Consider the following 6180-nt stretch of genomic DNA (forward strand, 5'->3'; position numbering starts at 1 on the left):
AGATGTATTCACCATCCATTATATCTGTTCAATTTACAGTATTTTTGATTGGGCTGCAATATAAATGGCTTAGAGCTTTGCTGGAAATTGTGCAATTTTTGAAGAGGTTGTTTATTTGTTTGGATACAGTCTTTACTGTGTACAGAATTTGAGCAATTATTGCAATTTTAAATTAATCTGTTGTAATTCCTTGCTGTAATATGTTATGTGCAGATGAGCTGGTGTCAGGACTAATGATTCTTATACTGTTTTTGACATTTTAAGCCTTGATCCATGTAATCATGGAATTGGTCAAGTCAAGGGCATTAAACATAGTATCTGGTGCACATTGTAATGCAGTAAACCAGGGATCCTCAAACTACGGCCCTCCAGCTGTTGTGAAACTACACATCCCATGAGGCATTGTAAAACTCTGACATTCACAGACATGACTAGGCATGATGGGAATTGTAGTTCCTGAACAACTGGAGGGCCATAGTTTGAAGACCCATGCAGTAAACAATGCAGTAAACAGTAATGTCCATTAAAGTCAAACTTTAGGCAGATATAACAAAGTTTTATTTATTCATTAAAGCAATCAAATTGTAGTGTATTTTATTGCATTCAATGTATCATCACAAAGACCTACCTGAGCTTGATTTGATACCATTCCTTTAATCCTCTGTGCAGCAGGTCATACAATGGGAAGGTTAAACCAAGTAAGGTTTTATACTGTCTGCCAGTGGTGCACAGATCAAAAAAACTTGCTTAACAGAATTACAATTATTTGTATTATTTGTATTTCAACTATCTTTTTAGTTGTTTGTCTAATTCTAAGCACACTGTAGGTGATTATTAAAAAAAAAATTACAGGAAAAAAATATTATGTTGGAAAATACATCTAGTCAGTGAATAATAACAAGCTTGGCTTTGGAAATATACAGTATAATATTGTCAGTTGGAGAGGTACAAAAACACATAATTGTAATAGGATGTCAGAAATAACAAGGGATTGGGAAGTGATTTCCCACCATTTAAACACCAGAAAAATAAAGATTCTTCTTTTTTTTCCTCACACTTAATTCACATAATTCTCCAATTCATTATACTTTAGGATGAAAAAATGAAAAAAGAGTAGGGTGAGAAATCACAAAAAAACAAGACGGTGACATCATAAAAAAAGTCACTTTTCAAGATTCTACTCTATTTGAAAGATTATACCACGTTAAAGGTGGAATCTGTGACTCACAAAAAATTCAAAGCTAAATACATAGATGAAATACATGTAAGCTGTTTTACCTGCCAAGGGATTTTTATTTCAGCCCATCCAGTCCTGAGATTTATATAGCCCTGCCCAATAGCACAGCTAACCTTTCTTTTCTTTGCTGCAGAATGCAAATACAGCAAGACATCTCAACACCTTCAACCTGTGAATAAACATTGAAGGAGAAGCAGAAGGTTGATGAGCTCATCTTTCTGCTCATAACTTTCTTTTTTAATTCAGGTGCATTACACAGCAGCTAACTGTCTACTAGTTTGTCCCCTACCTCTCAGTAAGAGTGCTGTTGTACAAGCGATTACATGGGACTTATATCCTGTGAAATGTAGGTACTTTCAGTAAACTCAATTTATAAACACAATACATTGATTTTTAAAGCATGCCTAATTTAATGTTGTGATTTTTAGACATGTGCACACTGAAATATTTTGTTCCGGAATTTTGTTTTCGTCCGAAAAATACATTTATTTTGTTACTACCAAAATTTGTTTTTATTTATTTAGTTTCATTAAAAAATGCATTCATCCAAAAATCCGAAATAATTAAGGTCGAATCTGCTATTGAAGGCTTATGATGTCTGCCGAATGTTCTAAGAAGATTTGATGGAGCAGCTAAACTGTACAATGTCGCAATCGTACATTTCCTGTCTAATGTTCCGCCTACAAGCTATAGTAGAATTCTACTGTTGTATGACACTAGTAATAATTATATAATAATAAAAATATTATTACTAGTGAACCAACATTAGAAATTCTTCTATAGCCTATGGGCAGAGCATTTGACCATAAATGTCTGCTTGCTTACTTCATCGAATCTTCATGTCGAATCTTTTCTCTCTATGTCGAATAATCTTGGACTAATAGAGATAGGTTAGGCACATTCAACCTTTTTTGCTATTTTCTCTAAAATGTTGAATCTTTTCTCTTTATGTTGAATCTTTTCTCTCTATGTAGAATAATCTTAAACTAATACAGCTAAGGTTAGGCACATTCAACCACAGGTTCGATGGTCACAGATCACTATTGTCAGCATCATGTTGAATCTCCTATCTATATCGAACTGTTGCAACGAAAACAAAAATAAAGCATTTATTTATGTCGAATCTTTCGGTTTTTGGATTCTGCACGTTCATTATCGTTCGTTAAACTATAACGAAAATACCCGAAATTCGGACGAAAATGCATTTGGACAAAAACGAATGCACATGTCTAGTGTTTTTATATATCTGTTTGGTGATCAGCTGTTGTGGAAAGGGTGTGTGTAATGCCAAAGTTATCCACAGAATAAACTTAAAGCGGAGTTCCATCCAAAAGTGGAATTTCTGCTCATTTGTCTCCTCTCCCCCACTGATATCACAATTGGCACCTTTCGGAGGGAGGACAGAATACCTGTTCCCACTTCCAGGAGTCCATGCCGCAGCCCTTGATGTCATTGCAGGGCTCCCTCCTCCCCCATTGCCAGGCCAATAGGAGAGAGGAGCATTTCTGTAAGGCTGCACTGCCGGATTCCCTTACCTTCAAATCTATCCCATTAGGATATCCTGTGTAGTATAGAGGGTAGATATGCCAAAGCTCATGTTTTAATAAATGCACTTTCTTTTTTAAACATTATATATTTTAGTATCAATATTTATCAATGGATATTTTTTATATATCCAATCTACTTACATTTGGGAGTTTTTTTGTCTCTGTTTTTGGTTTTGTTACATCTTTTTCACATTAACATAATCACACATATCAGTGATAAACTGTCTGTCCAGGCTTTGGCTGCCAAAATGTTACAAATTAGAAATGAAAGTAGTCATAGCCAAGGCATACATTATTACTTACAAGAAAGACAGTGAAGAAAATACATGTTTTTTTAAGTTGTAACATATATATTTTAATTTACCATATTTATGGAACAGAAAATTGAATCTGTTGGAGCTTTTTTTGGGCTTTACTAACTAAATAAAGTAAAAAAAAAGATGTTCGTTGATAAAACATTTACCAAACTGAAATCATACAGTATGTATGAACAATTGGAGCCAGTCCCATAAGTTTCCCAAGGTTTTCCTAAAATAAAGATAAGCAAATCTATGGAGGTGTATACAAATTATGAGAGAAAAGTAGGTCAGTCTTTCAGGTCTGATATTCAGTGAAGGCAGAGATGAGCAAACCTTTGGAAGTTTTTTGAGAGCTTTGAGCCAAAGGGGTAGCCAAAGGGCAAGCAATATAGACACTTCTTCCTACAGCAGAAGTTGTCACCCAAAGTTTTGTAGCTGGGTGGGTGAAGCCCGATGGGGATTCAGATACACTCATTTCCTATCAGGTCCATTCCTCTTGAACAGCCTGCTATTGACTATAGGATCTGCCCACTGCCTGCTGTCAATCACAAGGACAGAGCGGGCCTGGTGTGGAACTAGTACCCCAGCTTCCCTATCAGGCTTCACCCACTGTCTGTGTAACTGGTTGGTAGAAGCATGTTTGCTGTGAATATCTGACAGCATCTTTAACAACCAGTGATAGATGGCAGGGGGCAGTGGTAGCAAATATGCCACTCTGCTGCGCAGCATACCTAGACATGCACTCTGCCCATCCCTGTATGTTAAGCTAGAGTCTGTCTTAATAACCTCCAGTTTTGTTATCTATGACTGGAGGTAAATCAATCTGAATTCAGTGCAGCCACAGTGGAAATTTGTAAAATTGTAAAGCTACTGAAATTGGTGGTAATCATTTTTGAATAAGGTAAAGGCCATTTTAAAGGGCCATGCCTCCAGAAAAGTGTCATAAGCACTTTACTGATACCACTTGAAAGATTTCAGGAACACATTTCTCAGTGTCTGTCAACACATATTCCTGAACAATTCTCAGTGCTGCTTAGAATCCTCATCACTTTGCTTGTTTGCTATCATTGTTACTCATCATCATCATATGCTATATATATCTGCCATGCAGAACATATCCCTTTTGCCCAATGCATACCTCCCACCCTGCCTCAAACAAAAACCTATAAATAGAAGTTACATGCAACAACACATAAAACAGCATTGCTTTATATGTTTGCTGTTTCTGTGTGTGCAACTTCCTCTCATGGGTTTTTGCAAATTTTATGTAAAACATGTCACCTAGTATTACCAGTGTTCTTTTGTTTTTTTCTATATTTTAGGTATTTTTTCTTGTTGGTTTTTAATTTAAGCATTTTCTATTCTGATGTATGTAGTTGCTTAATGAATAATACATTTTGATAGTGTTTCCTATTTTTTTTTTTTTGTTTCTAGATTTTAGAGGTACTTTATCACATTGTACATCATGGGGCATTTCACTTGTCCATTTATCATACATTGTTTTCATTCAGGAATATCAGTTCTGGATTCCCCTGGCCCCCTATTATTTTTTATGGCAATCATGTTGCTGTTATCTAGTGATATGATGCTTTACTCTGGACGCCTGTGTCAGGAATGAGATCACTTCTGGGTTCCCATGCTCTGCTTTGCACCCCTGCCTTTACTTTATTGCTGATGACTCTTATGTTATAATGTAACTGTACACTTTTCATATCTGTGTTGCATTAGAACAGGTTGATTGCTAGGGTCTATCACCATATGAACATTGTTTTTGATTAGCACAATGATTGTCTTTATTTATTGTGGGTGGGCCTTTAATGTGATAAATGGTAAAGTAAGCACTGTGTTTTGTACTGTGAGCTGCCTTGAGAAAGGTGGGCTGTCCCCCACTGACAACATAAAATTGTTATCAGATACTTACCATCCTCACATCATCGGAAACAGCTGGTAACTGTGGAGAGAGAAGAGAGCTGGCAATTAGCCGACGGCTGAGCGGCCAGCCCAGAGGGGGAAGGGCTAAGCTAGCCCTGACAGCCATCTTTATGTAGAGCAACAATTCTTTTGTTCAGATCCTCAGAGAATTATTTGCCATGAGGTGCCATTTTGAACTTCCAGTGACCAGTATGAGAAAGTGAGAGCCACAACACCCAATTGGACACCCCCACACCCCATTTACACCTAAGACCTTGTAACACTAACAAGTCCATTGACACAGAGGAGGAATATATATATATATATATATATATATATATATATATATATATATATATATATATATATACATATATACACACAATATAGACTGTATACAATACAGTACTCTATATACAATATACTGTATATATTGACAGCAGAAAAACAGCAAGGTGATAGGGTATATTGGTCTAGTGATTTTCATTTTGGTCTTCAGTCATTTCTCTTAAACTGAATTTTTTTTGGAAGGGTTTAGTCATTTGAAGATTTAAATTCCTTGTTTGGGTTCATTAGAAGGTGGCATTACCTGGGAGAGTTAGCCAATGGGTCAAAATACTGTGGTTAGGAGTTGTAGAGGGAAACTTTTTTATACACTTTATTATGTGGTTTACCTATTTCTAGTATGTTCATAAAAATGTATATTGCTCTTCTGGCTAAGCTGGAGTTCTCTAAATCCTCTGATATCCTAGTACAGTATAGCTTAACCATGTACGTCGGCAGAATGGCATGGCTGGGCACAAGCACGTACCTGTATGTTGCTTTTTAAGTGCCCAGCCGTGTGCTGGTCCTGTGCTCCGTGACAGTGGCCGTGGGACCAGCGGACCCGATCACCGCTGGTGTCCCGCGATCGGGTCACAGAGCTGAAGAATATAGAGAGGTCTGTGTAAACAAACCTCTCCCTGTGCTTCCCTGTGTGGCTGTCACTGATCGCCCCTTCCCTTTTATAGGGAAGGACGATCAGTGACATTACATGCCAGGCCACGCCCCCCTACAATAATAAAAAAAAATAACATCATACATAACACTACACTGCCCCCTAGTCGTCAACTCCTTCACTGCCAGTGTCATTTACACAGTGATCAGTGCATTTAAATAGCACTCATTGCTGTATAAATGGCAATGG

The sequence above is a fragment of the Lithobates pipiens genome, unplaced genomic scaffold (assembly GCF_037356315.1).
Source record: "Lithobates pipiens isolate NorthernLeopardFrog02 unplaced genomic scaffold, aLitPip1_a1.2 Scaffold_8, whole genome shotgun sequence".
Taxonomy (NCBI): domain Eukaryota; kingdom Metazoa; phylum Chordata; class Amphibia; order Anura; family Ranidae; genus Lithobates; species Lithobates pipiens.